The sequence below is a fragment of the Herpailurus yagouaroundi genome, unplaced genomic scaffold, assembly GCF_014898765.1.
Source record: "Herpailurus yagouaroundi ecotype Mexico unplaced genomic scaffold, PumYag 197, whole genome shotgun sequence".
Taxonomy (NCBI): domain Eukaryota; kingdom Metazoa; phylum Chordata; class Mammalia; order Carnivora; family Felidae; genus Herpailurus; species Herpailurus yagouaroundi.
The window spans coordinates 17,256,586-17,277,808 of NW_024412428.1; the positions used below are offsets into that span (position 1 = coordinate 17,256,586).

General features: G+C 40.5%; 1 protein-coding gene and 1 long non-coding RNA gene across 3 annotated transcripts in view; both read right to left on the reverse strand.

Moving 5' to 3' along the window:
• Positions 1 to 21,223, reverse strand: part of LHFPL6 (LHFPL tetraspan subfamily member 6) — a 251,789-nt gene that overhangs the window by 96,554 nt on the left and 134,012 nt on the right. The window lies entirely within an intron of this gene.
• LOC121012882 (uncharacterized) lies at positions 10,273 to 14,842 on the reverse strand. The gene is made up of 2 exons (XR_005782375.1): positions 12,599 to 14,842; positions 10,273 to 10,507 (listed from the first exon to the last, which is right to left on the reverse strand). It is a non-coding gene; the product is annotated as an uncharacterized LOC121012882 (long non-coding RNA).

The following is a 21,223-nucleotide window of genomic DNA, read 5'->3' on the forward strand; positions in this document are numbered from 1 at the left end:
TTTCTTTCTTTCTTTCTTTCTTTCTTTCTTTCTTTCTTTCTTTCTTTTTCTTTTTCTTTCCTTCCTTCCTTCCTTCCTTCCTTCCTTCCGTTGAAGATGTTATATCTAGCCTAGGAATCAGGGTCTTTAAAAGAACTGTAGTCAAAGTGCCAATTTTTCATTAGATTCATTAAATCCCACCTCAAAGGCAAAATCAGACCTCAAATTCTTGAGTTGGAGAGTATCCGTTCATTTTGTGTCCAAAATGGCAAGCAACAGCACCCTACCCAGAACTGCCGAGATCTGTAAGCCCAGAAAGCCCGACAAAGGACTCCCCTTCCCAAACCTGTTGCTCCTGGGCTTTGGGCCTCTTCAAAAGCACACTGAGCAGGTTTTCCACACACGCTCAGTCCTCGCCACCCACTTCTCATCTGAACCAGTCACTTCAGGGGTGAGGTCTTGAAGGGCAGAGGAGGAAAAGAGAAGGAAGCCACTAGAGGGCGTGGCATCCTCCAGCAGGTACAGTGTGTGGGCCATTGCTCTTCTCCACTCTCCATAAACTCCCCATAATTTTGAAAGGGCTAGAAAGTGAGAAACAGAAAGGCTAAAGGGCAGGAAGGCAGACAGGAAGGGAAGGGAACTCCTTTGGGGTTGTTTTTCCATTCTTCCTCCCTCAGTTCAAATCCTTTCTATCTTTCTATCTTTCCTTTCTATCTTTCTATCTTCTTTCTATCTTCATTGTAATTCCTGGCATTACGCTCTTACCAAATGCCTCATCTCCTCCACAGTAGCAAGCCCAGGGCCATGGCAATCACACATTCAGATCTGTGGGCATCTCCTCAAGGCACAGATCTCAAAGCCACAGAGTTTCAGCCAAGACTAGATTTGTCGGTTGCATTTAATTTAGAAGTCTATCTTTTCATAGAAATAATGTTCTCCAAGGTGACTAAGTTTGATAGAATGGTTATTCCGGAGTGCATTCTGATTTAAATAGGCTTTTGTGTGCTGGATTTAGATCTTTTTTTAAAAATTTTCTTATTAATGTTTTTATTTATTTTCGAGACAGAGAGAGAGAGACACAGCATGAGCAGGGGAAGGGCAGAGAGAGAGAGAGGGAGACACAGAATCTGAAGCAGGCTCCAGGCTCTGAGCTGTCAGCACAGAGCCTGACACGGGGCTCAAACTCACAGACTGTGAGATCATGACCTGAGCCGAAGTTGGACGCTCAACCGACTGAGCCGCCCAGTCGCCCCTGGATTTAGATCTTAAACAGCATAACGTAACATTCTGAGTTCCAGTGTTCCTGCGGGGGAGCCTTGCCTGTAATACATTGTGCACATTTATTCATCAAGTAGAAAAATGAGGAAGAGTGTGAAATTGAGAATGCACTTGGAAGAGGCAGGAACAATGTTAGCTAAAGAATCTGGTACATTGAATAGTTTCTGTAATGATAAAAAGTAAGACCAGGCGTTACATGCTCTAGAAATTCATCATTTCCTCCAATATCTCAACTTTCATTTTCTGTAAACAATGTACAACTTTATGTACAAAATTGCTATCATAATGTCTGATGGTTACTCTATGTTTAGACATGGGAAAGCCTTATTAATAGAAATCACATGGCTATAATTCTTTTTAATGGAATTTGGGGCTGTTTAAACCATCATTCATGAGAGGAACTCTAAATCCAGAAAGGTGATGAATTCTGATTTACTTATGCTAATCTGACAAGATCCGTTGGAAATACTTAAACTGCCTGTAACAGAAATCATTTACTGGAAGGCTATCATAAATTCCTTAATGAGTTTATTTCAGGACGAAAAGGAAGAGTAATGCTCTGTTTTTTGAAGGGAAAACAACTAATAGGATTGGATTTGCAATGAGAAGAGCCTGAGGGGAAGTTGGCCAGTTGGAGCTGCAAAACCATGTGAGCAGGTGCATCAGGCATCAGGAGTCATCTGATCTGAGAGACCCTGATGCCAACGTAGTCATACCTCCTAAAACTGCTTCAACCATGTGGGTGCAAAAAATGGAACCTTATTTCTGGTTTGCAGTTTCAGTAGAGCCAAAGAAGGTGCTACTTAGCTCACGGTTAGAGGGAGAAGCTTTTCAAAGGCATCTGACACATCTACTGCTCATTGAAACAGAAGTCCAAGTCAACTAGAAATTGAGCTGATGAGCAGTGATATTCCTTACTGTATTTCATGACAGTTGCACTTAAATAGGCACTAAGCGGGGCGCCTGGGTGGCTCTGTCGGTTGAGCCTCTAACTTTGGCTCAGTTCATGATCTCACAGTTCAGGGGTTCAAGCCCTGCATCAGGCTCTGGGCTGACAGCTAGGAGCCTGGAGCCTGCTTCAGCTTCTGTGTCTCCCTCTCTCTCTGCCTCTCCCCCACTCCCCCCCATCTCTCAAAAACAAACATTTAAAAAATTAAAAATAAATAAATAAATATGCACTAAGCACATAGATGTTTGAAATGTACTTTAGTGTCAAACCCAAGAAAATAACACCTAATTCTAAATCAGCTAAGCTAATAAAGAAATTTTTACTTTTATTTATTTATTTATTTTATTTTTTTATTTTTTTTTCAACGTTTTTATTTATTTTTGGGACAGAGAGAGACAGAGCATGAACGGGGGAGGGGCAGAGAGAGAGGGAGACACAGAATCGGAAACAGGCTCCAGGCTCCGAGCCATCAGCCCAGAGCCTGACGCGGGGCTCGAACTCCCGGACCGCGAGATCGTGACCTGGCTGAAGTCAGACGCTTAACCGACTGCGCCACCCAGGCGCCCCAAGAAATTTTTACTTTTATAAAGGGCTACAAGGACTATAATTTTTCTACAATATTATTTACAAAAGTTGATGTCCAATTTTGCCATTTAAGAAATATCATGACTATGGGGCGCCTGGGTGGCTGGGTTGGTTAAGCACCGACCGGCTCAGGTCATGATCTTGCAGTTCATGGGTTCGAGTCCCGCATGGGGCTCTGTGCTGATAGTGTGGAGCCTGGAGCCTGCTTCTGATTCTGGGTCTCCCTCTTTCTCTGCCCCTCCTCCATTGTGCTCTGTCTGTCTCTTGACAATAAACGTTGAAAATTTTTTTTTAATTAAAAATATCATGACTATGAAATATTTAACATTCACTTCAAGGTTTAGAATGAAAAACGAGCCTAAGTTTATGTTACACACTGCTCTACCTTGAATTTATATGGTGGAGCTTATTTTTAGGGACAAAATGTAAGAGGGATATATAGATAACGAGCCAAATATTCAAGTAGCTAAGCTTTTTATCCCTGTAGGCACTATGAAGCTGCACTGAAAAGTGAGGGAGACTCTGTCAACCTAGAGGTAATATAACTCCACCCAAGGCTAATAGTGAAGGATTCAATGATTGCGAAGGGAAAAAATAAATAAGAAAGAATTCCAAATTAAAATGGAATAGTTTGGTAATTTCTACCAGCTCTGCATCAGATTTACCATCCCTGGTTTCTTACTCTGGAATCTCACTTATCCACAAATACCTATCTGGCAATGTCACCTATTTGAAACATAACAAAACTGGTGAGTTAAGTCACAAGACAGAAGCACCAGAACGCTCCGCTGTGCTTTGGAGGAGAGCTTTTTGTACCAACAACTTCAAAGATTATTTGCTTTTATACTTTACCTAAAATTATGACAGGCCTAGTGACCTATTTCTAAATCCAAAGAATATTAGAAACCATAAGTAAGTGGGGGTTAGGACTTGCAATGAGAACAGAGAGAAATAATGGCCACGACAGTAGAGAAAATAGAAAATATACTAAAACTGGCCAATAAAAAGCACAATATTCTGGAAGTTGAGCAAGATCTACCACAGCCCAGTAGGTCCTGCGGGCATCACAGTATTCCATACATGGCAGAATGGATAGTTGTTCTGATGTCTCATTCATTCAAGAAAGTTCATATTTTGTTTGGTTCGTCCATTTAACAAGTCATGAATGTGCTAAGTCATTTGAGGAAAGTATCCACTTAAAAGGCTTAAAACAGCATCTGCATGTATGTGCGTATGTGTGCAAATGTGGACTGATGCGTAGGTACATCTCCCTATCTCTCCACCTATCTATTGAGAGAGATGCTTACATTCTTAAAAATTCAAACTCATTTTCATGAATTCAGTTTTTTTTTTTAATTTTTTTTTCAACGTTTATTTATTTTTGCGACAGAGAGAGACAGAGCATGAACGGGGGAGGGGCAGAGAGAGAGGGAGACACAGAATCGGAAACAGGCTCCAGGCTCTGAGCCATCAGCCCAGAGCCTGACGCGGGGCTCGAACTCACGGACCGCGAGATCGTGACCTGGCTGAAGTCGGACGCTTAACCGACTGCGCCACCCAGGCGCCCCATGAATTCAGTTTTCAATTCATTACCTACCTCTTATATTTAGCAGTGTCTGGAATACATAAATAAAAAATAAGAAGAAAACAAATCTTCTTTATCAGTTATATATAAAGTCCTACATACTATGGTATTTTCTTTTCATGTATTATTTCTCATTCTCTAAATAGCAGAGAAAGGTAGGTCGTGTTATCTCGGTTTTCTCAATGAAAATCTGGTCTCAGAAAAGGTGGATAACTTGGCCTAAGTTTAGAGTCTTAGCACCAGAATCTGGAGGAAAACATAGGACTGACTTACTCCACAGTTCATGCTCTTATCACAACACTAATCTCTGTCCTGTTAGTACTCAGTGGGTAGTTTCTTAACTTGAACCATTAAATAGCGGGGTGTGATCTAGGAGAATGCCACTTCTATAGGTCAAAAGCAGTCAAATAGCAAGTTCATAAGGCTATAGCTAACAGGATACATTTCAAAGCATTATGGACCATTTTGTGACCTGTTACCTTCTCTATATTCTATTCTACTTAGGCCAGTTATATAAACAGATGAGATTGTAAGTATAAAGTAACTGGATAGTGGTGACCCTGGAATGAGAAGTATCCTTGATATTCCAATGGAAACCATGGTGATGAAAACAAAGTTGATATTTGAAAGGTCATATATTTGGATACCCAATCAGCACAAATTTCAGCATGAAGAGTTTAATTTTCACTCACCTAGAACTTAGATAGTATTTGATTCCTATTACCCAGAAGATGGCTGGTTGTCAGCTTTAGGATCTCAGGAAGTTTCCACCAAAGCTGAACTGGAAGTTGTCAGGTTTTTCTTCCACTCATGAGTTCCATTTTGTTGTTTGTTTGTTTGTTTGTTTGTTTGTTTAGCATGAGGGTAGGGTAGTTATAAATAGTTTGCAGAGCCAATGGAAGAAATTATTAAGTTATCTGGTAAAAGAAAATACCTTTGGTTTATTCTGCAGCAACAAAGATATTGGGTAATTGGCAATGGAAAAAAAATCAAATGCCATTATTATTTTACTGTAAGTAAATTTCTTTCTCAGCTTGGTATATGCTTTTTGTTTTAAAAAAAGATCAAGATTTATAATAATTGATCATCTATTCTGCTAAATAACTGACCTGCATTCAATCTGTTACACAACTTAGCCAAAGAGAGAAGTGTTTGTAAGATTTCACTATACCAAATGCTTATACTATTTGTAGGCTATGAAACGAGCTTGTTTTGTACTGACGTATATGGTATTCAGAAGATTAAAGGAGTACATTTGAAAGTACATAAAGCGGTTTATAACCAAGCATGTTATTGTAATGGCAGTTTAATTTTTAACAGGTTCTATTAGCATGTGTCCTTACTGCTAATGTTCTCCTTCCAACACGTCTTCTAGTATTAAACAAAATAGGGGGCCATCTGGGTGGCTCAGTTGGTTGAGTGTCCAATTCTTGACGCTCATCGGCTCAGGTCGTGATTTCATGGTTCATGGGATCAAGCCCCATGTCTGGCTCTGTGCTGACCACACAGAGCATTTTTAGGATAATCTCTCTTTTCTGCCTCTTTTTCTGCCCCTAACCTGCTTGTGCAAGCTCTGTCTCTCAAAATAAAATTAATAATTAAACAAAACAAAACAAAACAAAGAATAAAACCAAAAGGTTTTATTTTCTTGTTTGTTTGTTTTCAGCCTTATCAAATCATACCCTTCACTCATATTCTTAAGATCTGAGTATATTCAAACATTCCCGTTAAATTTGGGAGAAGAAATCCTATCTAAGAATAGTAATAGAACTACAGAAAGCAGAAGCATGAAACTATAGGGTGTGTGTGTGTGTGTGTGTGTGTGTGTGTGTGTGTGTATGTGGTATGTATTTCTCTCTTTTAAGAATAGATGGGCTTAAAAAATATTTCTGGATCAGGGCCATGAACCGAATGAACATTGACCTCATGGAGCCCCAGGCAGACTCCTGCATGTTAAAGGAACAAAAGCTTTTCCATAGAAAATTTGTTATGTACAGCTAGTTCATGTTAAAAAAAAAAAAAAAAAAGGAGTATAAAACAGTGTAAAGAGGTCAATTGAATTACACCAGCTGGTCCCACTCCCTACCAGGCTGCAGAGGGAAGTGAGGCAATCCACAGGATACCTGAGATTTAATCCAGACAAAGCTTCACCAAAAAAGAAAATCCATACAGTGAATTGCGCTAAAAAAAAAAAAAAAAACAGCCAGCCTAGATTATGGAGTCCTAATAGAAATTAACATTTTAATAATAATGTTCAATGTTTGCCCTTCAAGAGAAGCTCTTCCATAAGCCAGTCAGCCTGGGTTTTGACACAAATTGCTGAACTCAGAAATACCACCTTCAATTTAGAGCAGAGGAAGAGGCGACCGACCTGCATTTCAGTTACTGCAAAAGTAAAAACACAGTTGCCAATATTACAAGGATGTTTTGAAACCTAAGGTTGAGCAGTGAGGGAGACCCTCCTCTGTTTCTTCACAAACACCAGTGCTGTGACAATGGGGTGATAGAGGGACTTTTACAGGGCTTTGATGTGGCCCATTATGATCCCCAGACGCCAGGCGTCTCACACATTTCTTCCTGCCTCCTGAAGTCTCCCCTTTAGAGTTAACACGTTGAAGACTGTAATTGAAGCTAAAGGAAAAGCAGTAGGAACGGAGGCCAGTGTATAAATGTGGGAGACGTTAAACAGAGCCACCCATTGATTTTATTAATTGGAAAGGCAGTTCAATTATAATACAAGACATGCTGGTCCTTTTCTCTCTGTAACGCCCGCTCCTTGTTTACCTGGCCCTATTCTCTAACGTTCTGATCCATCGTCTGGCTCTGTCCATCTGTCCCAGTTTCCTGCGCACCCCCCAGAGAGTGTGACCTTATTGCTACCCAGCGGAAAGGCAATAAATGCATCCGCCAAGGACAGCCTGGGGAAAACTGAGATGCCGGCAACAAAGAAGTCTCCCTGGAATCCTGACCTTTCAAAAGCTTTTTATGGACACGTAGGATAAAGAGAAGCCTGCTGATTTCGTTCACCTACATACACTGTGCAGAGCAACGCACGAGGCCATTCTTTTTTTGGCTTTACCCTGGGAGTTGGGTCATTCTTCTACCTAAGAGAATACAATTCTGAGGACCTCTACTTGAAGAACTACATTTAAGTGACAGCATTGTAGTTATGCCTTCAGGTCAATCTTGTTCAAATAAAATAAGTAACATATTGAATGTACAAGGGTGCAGTAAAAAGGCAGCATCAGGCTAATTAGGATAGAATAATTAAGCTACATATATAGGATTTTTATTATAAGCTTTGAAGTATATCATGATGTGCATTTAAATTCACGCAGTGCCTTTCCTCTAAAAATACAGAACCTATTATCTTGAGAAGCAAATAAAAACTTTTATGCAGCATGTTTTTTTTTATAGTGCGGAATTAAAAAAAGAAAATCTTAGGTTAATAACGTAACTTTCATTAGCATGTGGCATTGGCAAGGCAAGTATGATGATCCCCGTTAAAGAGTACAAACTGATGTACAAAGGACCTAAATAAAAAGTAAGCTGCACAATTGGAAACAGACTGTCTCTACTTCTGCCTGGTCACCAGCATCCCTGAGGTGGCCATGCACTCTCCCATTCTCAAATTCAATTCCAGGGCTATGGGCTGGATGATATAGAGGCACCACTGTAAAGCCTTCACCGTGACTGGAGAGAGAACTCAACATGTGAGTCATGTGTGTGGTTATCTTTGAAGAGAAGAAGAATCTAACCTTCTTTTCAATAACACTTAACCATCAGCACCCAAGAGAACTGGGAAAAGGCCAAAGTCAAGGTCAGGGCCAGAGGTTTTTAGTGTCCTCATGTGCGTGCTTGGCTATATATTTCGGCTGACCTCTTTTACCTCATCCCCCAGGCAAATGCAATTGATTTTGGAATTATCAACTGCTTAGAAAAATCCAGCCCAGCTTCCATCCCTGTGGATAATCGGGAACTGATGTAAAATTAAGAATTCAAGGAATACTAGACCTCAAAATACCAGTATAACCTTCTACTCTGTCTCCGTTGTAAAATATTATACCTCTGTAGGACAGGTTAAGAACCCAGAATAACGTAACCAAGATTATCAAAACTTATAGTTAAGCTTTAAAACATAACCCAACATCATTTAGTCTTCTGGGTTGGCGACACTTATATTCTCTCTCTATCATGTATACTTAAGAGTTGCAATCAAGGGATGTCTGGCTAAGAGTTGGGTTCACTTTAAGGATACAACTGAAGTTCTTCTTTCTTTAATTCCATTTTAATACCACCCATTTAACATTACTACTTTAAATGTTTTTTTTTTTCAGTTTATTTATTACTTATGTTTGTTTGTTTAGAATTCCAAGCAGGCTCCCCACTGTCAGCACAGAGCCTGGCACGGGGCTTGATCTCACGAACTATGAGATCATGACCTGAGCTGAGATCAAGAGTAGGACACTTAACCGACTGAGCCACCCAGGTGCCCCTAATAATAATACTTGAAAGAGCTGCTTTAAGTAAATAGAATGAATTTATCATTTTACATATTCATCACTTTTGGCTTCCTAGTGATACTGTGTAGAGAATGAAGACGACAATATTTTCATCCAAAAGGTCACAACGTTACCACCGCTGGCATTTTAACTCATTTGGAAAACTAAATGTTACCACTATATTATTATAGAATGCCCTTCACTTTTTTCTTCTCATTATTGTAGCTTCAGAGATTCTGTTAGTAAACATCAAGTGGTTTTCAGTTTTTTGATGACTAAATCATTAAATGAAATTCACCGAGGGGCGCCTTGGGTGGCTCAGTCGGTTAAGCATCTGACTCCCGCTCAGGTCATGATCTCCTGGTTCATGAGTTCAAGCCCCGCGTTGGACTCTGTGCTGACAGCTCAGAGCCTGGAGCCTACTTCGGATTCTGTGTCTCCCTCTCTCTCGGTCTCTCCCCCTCTTGTGCTCTGTCTCTCTCTCTCAAAAATAAATTAACATTAAACAATTTTTTTCATAAATCAATAAAATTCACTGAGCAGCCAGAGTACACAGAACTCTCTCCTTGTAGCTGCCACAGCCTGGTGAGAAACAGCAGCCCCGAACCCAACCTGGGGTCAGCACCGAAGAATAGAGAAGGGAGAGAAGTTACAGTTTCCACAGCACCTCTGAAATAACTGGATATAAAGATATATCTGCTCTCACCAAAGAAGAAAAGGTGTGCCTTTGTTGTCACATACCATTGATATTTTCAACGTAAAGCTAATTAAATTATTTGGATAACAAACTCTATTTTCCATTTTATTAAAAATAATGGCCAAGAGTTTCATTAGTTCCAGAGAGAGTAGCCATGCTCAACATGGCAGCAATGACTCCAGAAGCCTAAGGAAGAGAAATGGTTTATGAGGACAATAATCTGATTTTATTTCACTAGGGAGCAAGGCTTTCGAGTCTCTTGTTGCTTCTCACAGTGTACGGTGGTAATGTATTTATCAAATGTCATGAAGCGTTGACTTCATATGCTCCCCTCACCAATGGCAAATAAGATTAGCATGTGAGAGAGTAGAGAAAAAGAAGCTGCTTTTTCTAACCACATTAAACCCACACTACCAGTGCCGCTGTTGAAATAAACAAAACACATTTGAAAAATAACATTAATCACAGAAATGTGATTAAATTTACGATGAGCCACACTGTGTGTGTACGCGTGCATGCCTCTGAAATCCACCACAGTAGGGCAAAAACCATCATCCCCTACGCACTCTACAAAGGACACAGGTACATTCAAGGAGACTGTTGCTTCTTAAGAGTTTTGACTGCCAGAGGCTGCATGTGGTAAAAGCTGTAATGATGAGTCAGGATGGTAAAAAAGGAAATAAGAACAATCTACTAATGAGCAAGAGGAGGGCACAAGTTCTTGAGAGTAAAAGCCATTTCTAACACGTGTGGACTCACATCCAGACAAGTGTCAGTTTCTTAAATGTGTTTAGTAACCAACCACATCTTCCTGGGGATAACTCGTGATTGGCAGAAAACTGAACCGTTTCAGAGATATACTTATTCTTCCAAATTTCAGAGGACTGTTTAGAAAATGACCATGAGTCAAGAATTTGACTTGATTCCCAAATCTGCAAAACAAAAAAGTGATCTTAGATAACAAAACTACAAATTTTTACTCTGGGAAATTGGGAAAAATCAACAAATCAATGGGAACAAATTGGGAAATTTGGGGAAATTGGGAAATCTTCCCAAATTGGGAAAATCACCAGATCAATGTATTTCCCCTACGTGACTGCTTTGAAAAGGGTTGAGGGAGGTATGTGGATATGTACACTCAGTATATCATTCTCTTTGCGTTTATCTTTATATTTTGAAAACAAATATAGAAACAATGTCAGTCCTAACCAACTCCTTCAGAAACAGAGGAAGATGGAACACATCCCAACTCATTTTATAAGACTAATAATACCCTGATGCCTGGTCAGCCAAAGACATCACAAGAAAAGAGAACTAAAGACCAGCAGATCCAAAATAAAAAAAAATTCTTAACAAAATATTACCAAATTGAATAAAGAATATATAATTAGTACAATGTATCATGAGCAAGTGATGGCACCATCATGACCCAGAAATTTAAGGCAATAAATGGAATTCACTAAGGTAATTCAATGGGGGAAAAGAGACTTTTCAACAAATGATGCTAAATCAACTGGATATCTGTATCAAAAAAACAAAAACAAAAACAAAAAAACCTTTGAGCCTCAACCTTATAAAACCATTAAAAAATTAAGTCTATATGGTTTATGGGGCTAAATATAGGAGCTACAAATTTTAGAAAAAACATAGTAAAAAATATTTGTGACACTGGGTTAGGTAAAGATTTCTTAAACAATGATTTCTTAAGCACTATACAAGTTAAAAGAAATTGCTAAAGAGGACTTCATCAAGGCTAAAAACTTTATCCAAAAGATACAGTTAAGAAAAAAAATACAAGCAATAGACTGAGAGAAAATATTCGCAAAATACATATCCAACAAATAGCTTGTATCCAAAATATATAAAGAACTCTTGGGGCACCTGGATGGCTCAGTTGGTTAAGTGTATGAGTCTTGATTTCTGTTCAGGTTATGATCTCACAGTTTGTGAGATCGAGCACTGCTTTGGGCTCCACACTGACAGCAAGGAACCGCTTAGGATTCTCTCTCTCCCTCGCTCTCTCTGCCTCTCCCCCACTTGTGCTCGTGCACTCTCTCTCAAAATAAATGAGCATTAAAAAAAAGAACTCTAACAATTCAAGAAGGCAGACAAGCCAATTAAAAATAAGCGAATATTTGAACAAACAGTTCACAAAAGAAGGTATACAAATGGGCAATAGATACGTTAAAATGTGTTCAGTATCACTAGTCATTAGGGAAATATAAATTAAAACCACAATGAGTGGGGCGCCTGGGTGGCTCAGTCGGTTAAGCGTCCGACTTCGGCTCAGGTCATGATCTCACGGTCCGTGGGTTCGAGCCCCGCGTCGGGCTCTGTGCTGACAGCTCAGAGCCTGGAGCCTGTTTCAGATTCTATGTCTCCTTCTCTCTCTGACCCTCCCCAGTTCATGCTCTGTCTCTCTCTGTCTCAAAAATAAATAAATGTTAAAAAAAAAATAAAAAATAAAAAACCCACAATGAGTTGTGACTCCACACTAATTAGATTGGCTACAGTTAAAAGACTGACAGTAACAAGTGCCGGAGAGGGTGCGGAGTAAATGAAGCTCCCGTACACTGCTGTTGAGAATGAAAAATGGTAAGGATAACTTTGGGAGACACTATCACGACATCTTACAAAATTAAAGACATACTTATCATACAACTCAGCAGTTCCATTCCTAGAAATTTATCCAAAAGAAACGACAGCTTAAATCTGTTCAAACACAACACCACAGTGACAGAAAGCAGATCTGTGATGGAGAGTGAAGGAAGAGGAGTTACAAAATGGCACAAGGAAGCTTCTTAGGATGAGGGGATCCTTCTGCCTCTTGATAGTGGGTGGTAGTTAAGGAACTGTACATGTTACACAAATTCCTCAAGTCATACCTTTAAAATGGGTCACTTTTTCTGTAGGAAATACCTTAATAAATAAAATTAAAACTGTATAAATATTTCTCTTGATCTGCTGTCTCTTGGTAAAGAAAACGACACAGTCCCAAGGAAAACTACCCTGGAATAACATACCGAGGTTGAGATTTTGAGAAGAAAGTGATCAGAAATCCAGATCCTAAAATGTCAAGTCCAATCCAAGCAAACTACCTTCCAACGCCACGGAAGCATCCAGTAGCAGTTTGTTTTCTGGAAAAGTGAGCCTCCGGGGGAAACAAAACAGTCCTAACAGCTGTTTCCGGGTATGCTGAATTGCATAATGGGAAAGCGCTCAGTCCTATCTCAGACAGTGACAGTCTGCCCTTAGCAAACCTTGGAGGAGGGAGAGTAACACGTGGGAGCGGGGCTGGGAGGGGGGTGGGGCTGGGGAAGGCGGGGATCAATGCCAACCAGAGACAGGAAACTGACGAATAAACCAGTAGAAAAGTACCAGGGGAAAGGAGGTTAGGGGAAAAGGCGAGGAAGAGCTGCAGGATAGATAGCAAAGGAAAAGCACAAGGAAAATAACAGATGTGAGAACGAATACGAAGGCAGTTGTGAAAGCAAGCAGAGTTGGAATCCAAGCAGAGCAAGCAAGGAGAGAAAAGAAGGATGTGGGAACTTCAAAAAGAAAGAAAAAAGGGGGAAAAAATGAAGCTAAGGAGGGATGAGAAGTCCAAATTTGGATGAGAATGTAAGATGTGAGCCTGCCAGTGTATTATTTTGCCGCAAAATTAAAAATATTTTAAGGAAATACCAGAGAAATAACTTGAATTTCTTTCCAGATGTCCTCAACATATTTTCTTCCCTTCTATGAAATATAACCTTTCTGGGGCCTTTCAAAATCTTAGTTGGCTCCCTTAAGCCTAAATCACTCAGTTTGAGACATGGATTCTCTTCCAAGGACATTTCAATCTACGCATTATTTTCTTATAATTCTTTTCAAAGAATTCAGAATGCTTGTGGAATAATTTCCCCTGTGAAGCTGAGAGACAAGAAGGAGATATAGTATCAAGATATACCCATATTCTGGTTCCAGGTCTGTGAGCAACTGTGTGAGTTAGACAAGTCCCTCAACTTCTCTGTGTGCTGTGTGGATGTGTGTGTCTGTGTGCGCACACGCTCGTGTGTTTTAACAAAACAAACTCTCTTGCAGTCTATTTATTTTACACTTCTTTCTCCCTTACTGCTTCCTTTGTGCTTCTTTTCGCCCTCTCTCCTTCCCTTCTCTTGTTATCTCCTTCCGAATACCCAGCATACACCCTACTGAGCACCGTGCCAACACTCCTGGAGACACAAAACCACAAGGCGTTCAGTTCCACTCAGGATTTGGAACTCACTTGGCGACGGCTAATTTCTCAGTAATTTTCAGTGTTTTGACATTTAGGAGAAGCAGGTAGTAGCGGTTCCATCCTTCAGTATTAATCCTTTTAAGTATAAAAGCAAGACTTTATTTAGCTGTGGGAATTTAAGCCTTTCTGGATACAGCAATTTTCTAGTTACACATTCTTATTTATCTCCCCATTTCCTAAACGTCACGTCTTTACAATTCGGTTTGGAACTCTAAAGCTCAGCCCGACCAGACAGCCTGAGGGTCCTGAGGAGTTGAGGCTACAAACACAACCCTGTGAATTTCAAGATAATCATTTGTGGCAACAACGAAGTCTCCAACAACCTAAAACAAATATTTTCAGCAAAGAAAATGTGCCTCCTTTTAGCAAAGAATTGGCTGTGTAAGAAATCACTTAAAGTAGGTTTGAAAATACGCTGTCATTGGCATATCAACGAAGCTTTCAACATACCTTAGATTCCCACAATTATCAGAAAGAATGTGATATAAGGATCTTTTTTAAAAAGATAATATACCTTTGTATATCTCATTCCCTTCTCTTCTTAACCTACTTTGTGCCATTCAATAAACCCCTGGAGCACCTACTGAAAATTCTCTTCCCACGCTATGACTAATTGATCTCTGTAAACTGGCAGGCATCTCAACCAAAGCTTCACACAAGATGCTTGGTAGTCTACCTGATACAACCCTTGAGCCACGGCAGGCTGAAGAAGGAGTAAAGCTTACATGTCTCTTGATACAAGCCAAGGCTCAAGGATCCCATGGTGGATTATCTTAAAATAAGATTACGAAAAGCTTCTGATTACACAGATAAGAAACTCCAATCCTTTCCTTTGGGACAAAAATGACATCCCTGCTTGTCTCGGAGTTTCTCCCTCTCTAGGTTTCCCTAGTGCTTTCCAATGATTGCTCAAAAGGAGACAATGCAACAAGAACCACAGGGAAAATATTAAAGGTGCAGGCTTGCGAGACAACATGCACGCAGGTATTAAAATGGGAAGAGAGGGGGCGCCTGGGTGGCGCAGTCGGTTAAGCGTCCGACTTCAGCCAGGTCACGATCTCGCGGTCCGTGAGTTCGAGCCCCGCGTCAGGCTCTGGGCTGATGGCTCAGAGCCTGGAGCCTGTTTCCGATTCTGTGTCTCCCTCTCTCTCTGCCCCTCCCCTGTTCATGCTCTGTCTCTCTCTGTCCCAAAAATAAATAAAAATGTTGAAAAAAATAAAATAAAATAAAATAAAATGGGAAGAGAGAAAGCAACACAACAAACAAGCAGCCAGCTCAAGATTCATAGCGTCTTCCAGCAATTCTAAATCATGATTTCTCAAAGAGCCATTGCTGGCTCTTTTCAGTTACTTGGTACAAAACCCAGGACAACATTTGTGGGCATTTAATACACCATATTTGATGGCAAAACAAATGGAAACAGTGTTGGTTATTTTGGGAGTCATGCTCCTAAGTGATTTAAACTCTTAACAGATGCTCTACGTAGGCGTTAGTACCCTTGGTGTAGATACTTAGTTTGCTCTTTGGAAACATTAATGGGGAGAAAAGACTGTGGTCCTGCCAGTGCTGTAAAACCAAATGTCCTCTCATCTGTGTGTGTTCACAGCTACACGTGCAAGGGCAAGTTGCGGAGAGCATAACTCCACAGTCAATGGCCCATCTGGAGAACCTGAACATCCACAAGTCACTGTCCCCTGGGCAAGTTTTTCCTTATAGCTGAGGTTTGTATTCAGAGATGCTTAGGCTAATCTATACCCACAAGGCAAACAACAACAACAACAACAACAACAACAAAAGACCCTTACAATAATTACACCAGGAGAAGGGACCAAGGAGGTTGGGATGGACAGATGATGGCAAAAACCAGCATAAAAATCCACCTGGGGGGGGGGGGGCGCCTGCGGGGCTCAGTCGGTTAAGTATCTGACTCTTGATTTAGGCTGAGATCATGATCTTGTGGTTCATGAGTTCATTTTTTTAAAAGACTTAAAAAAATCCACCTGAAAACCTGCTGCTGATGGATATGTATTTAAAAAGTCTCAAAGCAGCAGACAATGGCACATCCAGTTGGAATTTCTTCCTCCCTTAATATGAACTTAGCGTAGACATTTGTCAGGTTATCAACCATTACTATATTTTCGATCCCTGAAAAAAAAAAAGAGAGAACTCTCACAACAAAAGAGCAGACTAGGATTTGTAGAAAAAAAGCCCCACGGCTGGGTCCGTCATCTGGGGATTATCGCAAAGTCAGTCCCCCATCTCAGGTCAGTGCTTAGCAGAGGTAGGGCTGCCTCAGAGAGTTTCCTGCCTCAGAGGCTCAGGGAACTTGACCTTCTGCCAGGAGGCCAACCTTCTCTCACTGAACTAACCTGTATCCTAGAACTCCTAATGGATGGAGCAGACGCTTTGCCCTCATTATCTCCCTTTTCAGAAAGCCTGGAGATGACAGTGTGCTGACACTCCCTCAGAGTAAGGAGAAGGGAACGCTCAACCCTCAGAAACACTCTCCCAAGGATTTCTTTTTCCAAATGTCACTATGAAACAGTGCTCCTTGGATACAGCTTCTTTTGGACAACAGCTAAAATTCCGTTGCTTTTACTGCCTTTTCTTTTTTCCCCCTAACATGTATCCTACTAGATCTCATGCACCATGTCTCCGGGCACGTTTAGTGAGTTGACGATATCTGGCCTTTGCTTTCACTTGCATAATTGTCAGGATGTTTAAAATGATCTCTCTCTACAAATATTCCCCAATTCTACTATCCTATCCCTAAAATGTTGTCTGTCACTCGAGGACTTTTAGAGAAAGGGAACAAACCCGTATGAAGCAACAAGTAAGCGTCACAGATTAGACTGTGTACTTTCCGTTCCTGTCTCACGCTATGAAGTGGGCAGTGGATATTACCGTCACTATTGCATAGATAAGGAAGCGAATTCAGGTAAGTCTCACAAGTGGCACATGGCAGAAGCAAGGATCAAACCCAAGTCCGTGTGATTCCAAGGTCCAGCAGTATCCTTTCCTCTGCTCATTCTTACTCTCAGAAATCTTGGGAGTTGAAGTTTTGTGAGGTCAAGGCGAGAGTCACTCCTGATAGGCTTGGGATCATTCTTCGGGTTAGGGCTGGGAGTCTTATCGTGGTCATCCTTAAGGAAAAAGCTAAACCAAACGAAGCTGCGATAATATAAGCTCTGATTGGCTAATGCCCTCTGGTTCTGCAAGAAGGGTCTCAGGAGCATGTTTAGGAAGGGGGAGTAGCTTCCAGGGGAACTTTATATCCTACACAGGTATACTGTACCTCACCCCCAAAGCCATCTAAGGCTGCAACAGGAACTGGGTCTCCATCACAACTGTCAACGCAGATTAAGAGATACTATCAAGAGTGATGGGTTGAAAAGGTTCTGGGTCATGACAAGAGTACAGAATCAATTATGAAAGGCTAACTGCCCTCCCTTCGTTTGTGCGGCTGTTAAGAGTCTGGCCAAGTAATTTCAACCTCATGAGACTTCAGTTTCTCTTACTATCATCCCTACAGCTTCTCCCCAACCATAAAATGATTCTGTTCATCGGGAATTGACACATTTTCAAAACTGAGACAGTAGACCTAAGATCTACTGTGGATCCTACTGTACTTACTCCACTGATATTGACATAGTTGGTACAACCTGATTAGAGGCCACCTTGTCTGGGTACTCATATTGATTATGAAACTATGTAATGTAACATAATAGTATCCAACATAAAATGATCTAATCTATCCAAAACTTCCTATTAACACATACCTTGCATACAAATATTAATTTGGGTAGGGCCAAAGGTCATAGTACCTTAGTATCTCGGTGGGGGCTAGTGACAGTCCATGAGTCATCATGAGGTATGGAGGCTCTACTGTTAAATGAAAAAGGTCTAAAGATTTCAGCCAGAGACTTTCAATCCGGCAAGTTAGGAGAAGAGGGCAGGAGGGTGTGGAACATCCTAGCTCTTAATCTTAGTTGTGAGGAATTCCTGTGAAATCACTGGTTTCCTGAGGGACTCTGTTGTAAACACATCCACACAATGATTGGCCGTGAACAAATGAACCGATCTTGATGTAAGCGCACACTGCACACTTGGCCTGGGATTCCCACCCATCTGGCTGTAGGCTTTCTAGATGCACAAATCGAGCAACCCTAATATGTTGATGCTAATTGGACACAAAGCCCTCGCTGTGACAACATAGCCTTCATGTGTTCTTGTTGGCAAGGCTTTGGAGTCATAATCCAAATGTTCACAAGCTCTACACAAGTAAAATATGCCAGGCACAAAGGGAATTAGGAACTAAGAAGCTGTTCAGAAAAAGTGAGTTTTCAAGTAGGTCAGTGATTTACATTTCTTTCTTATAAGCTCAGCGATGAAGTAGTTCATGAATTAGAACTCAAAGGAGTGACGCATTAAAAAAAAATCTCTAGTTCAGCATAGAGACATCAGTGAGAATAAGTGGGGTATATCAAACTACAAGTGGTATTTTGGGGCCAATTAAATCTTTCCAGTGGTAATTTTTATGCAAATCAGTGAATTAAGGGACTGATGCTAGCAAACACACCCTATATAAAAGAGCAAAAGATAATCACTTCACATTTCACCCACACCAACAAAGTAAAAATAACTAAGTAAACAGAGATGTAAGTCAGATGAAACCAAGGGTAAACGCATAACCCCAAACACCATTAATATTGGGACTTCCACAGAAGATGTCAGAGTAAGAGGACCCTAAGCTCACCTCGTCCCATGGATACAACTTGATAACACCCACATCAGTGTAAATAACCCAGAAAGGGACTCGAAGACTGGCAGAACAGACTTTCCACAGCTAAAGGGAGAGAAGAGGCCACACTGAAGAGCTCAGAAAGGGTGGAGACACTGTCGGGAGCTACACAGATCTGCCAGACTGTGCAAAGGAGGGAAGGACTCTGTAGGTGTGGCAAGGGGAGAGGAGCAGACCTTCCACCAGGAAGCCCATATGGGGAAGATGAATCCTCCTAAAATTTGGCTTTGAAAATCAGAGGGGTTGAATTTTGCAAATTCTTACAACTAGTGGGGCTTCAAACCTAGAATTTTAAAAATCAGCAGGCTTGTGAGAGAGCCAACCCAAGCAGTCATCAATAGATGGTTGGATAAAAAAGAGGTGAGATATATATATATATATATATATATATATATATATATATATATATATAATGCACTATTACCCATAAAAAAGAATAAAATCTTGCCATTTGCAAGATTCCATATACGATTCCATTCACATATGGAATTTAAGAAACAAAACAAATGAACGAAGAAAAGAGAGACAAAAAACAGACTCTTAACTATAGAGAACAAACCAATAGTTACCAGAGGGGAGGGAGGTGGTGGGGACTGACGAGTACGCTTATCAAGATGGGAGGTGAGCACTGAGTAATGTACAGAAGTGTTGAATCACTATATTGTATGTCTGAAACTAACATGGCGCTGCATGTTAACTATACTGGAATTACGTTTAAAAAAAAAAGTGGATGGAAATGTTTTACATCTTTAAAGAAAAAGACATTACCGAATGTTGGAGGAACTGTAGTACTTGACTCCATGTGAAAGAATGGATGTAAAAAAAAAAAAAGTTTTAAACCAAAATGCTCCAAAAAACGTATGGAAAAACCAATCTGCGGTTCTTTTAATTCTATTCACTAGTCTATTAATTAAAGGTGTAACTAAGTATTATTTTATTTCTGTAACATTTGAAAGTCTCAGTGTAAATAAATTCAAATATTAGGGGAAAAAACAAAAAACAGTCTTTTGTTAGACTTAATTTCTTGATTTGAGTTTTGAATATTTGCCCACTACAGAAATAAAGTAGATAACCTATTTCCAGAGACTGGGAAATTGTGAACTTGTTTCTCTCCTTAATCAGTAACATACAAGGGGAGGGGAGGGGAGGAAACATGGTTTTAACTGTTATTCAAACTAATTATGCCAGAATGAGATCTCTGATTCACGTGTTGAAGGAGTCCTTCAGATAATTCATTACCTATTATATCAGGGAATACTGTCTTCTAAAAGGGGCGCTTATTAGCTAAAGAAGAACAAAAAGGCAATAATCTTCAGGGATGGCTGCTGTCAAACAACATAAATCAGAGACCATCATTGATTAACTAATTTGAGTAGTGAAGACAGATGTGGTTGCTATGGCAGTAAAGGAAGGGTTGAAGATTTGATCACCTGAATGATTCCTTATTCTCCTGGGATTTCACAGAAACCACAAAGAGAAACCGCCCACCAGGTTACTGACTGTAACTATAAAATTATAATACTTTGCAATCACTTCTATTCTGGAGAGTTTAAATGGCTTTACTGCTACTAATTTTTAGAGTGACCTGTGATAGCAAGGGGCATCCTAATCTATCATTAAGAGGACATTCAGTGAGGAGATTCCTGGATAGCACATCAGTGACAGCTCAAAAATTCTAGGGTCCTCCTATCTCTGTGGCTGCTAAAGAACTCACTCCCCTAATTTAGAAACTACCCAACATGGGGCGCCTGGGTGGCTTGGTCGGTTGAGCATCGACTTCGGCTCAGGTCATGATCTCACGGTCCATGGGTTCAAGCCCCGTGTCAGGCTCTGTGCTGACAGCTCAGAGCCTGGAGCCTGTTTCAGATTCTGTGTCTCCCTCTCTCTCTGCCCCTCCCCTATTCATGCTCTGTTTCTCTCTGTCTCAAAAATAAATAAACGTTAAAAAAAATTAAAAAAAAGAAACTACCCAACATATTCAACAGTTTCAAATGGTTCTTTCTTACCCAATTAACGCAATTTTAGGTTAAAGGAAATGAGAGTCCCACTGTCCTGAAATCATATCTTCCATATTGTTGCCCTCCATCCTGGCAACCAACGCATTCCAGACGGAATGTTCAGGAGCCAAGCACACCATGGTACTAGGGGTGCTCCTCCAGAAAAGACAAACTGAGAAATTACTTCATAATCCTAGTCTGAAGATATTCGAAATGTTTATCTGTAGGGAAAAAAAAGATCAAAGCTATTCTTTACATGGTTTCAAGGGACAGAATTTCAGAGTGGCCTCAGAGAACAGAGACATTCCATTATAAGGACGCTATTTTGAACCAACATGAAGGAGAAAGGAGTCACCTGCATGGAGAAAGCATTCCTTTCACTGAGAAATGGTGTGGCAGTGGCCATTAATGAAATACTAAGATGTTTGTTTGGAAAATTTCTTCTCATTGCTCCAAGACTAGGCCAGAGAAGCTCAATGGTGGCTTCCTCTAAAGTCTGTGGCAGTGATCCTAAGTGTGGTACTGCTGGGTAGAACGTTTAAGTCCTTCCCTGGAGCACTGCCTTCTATAC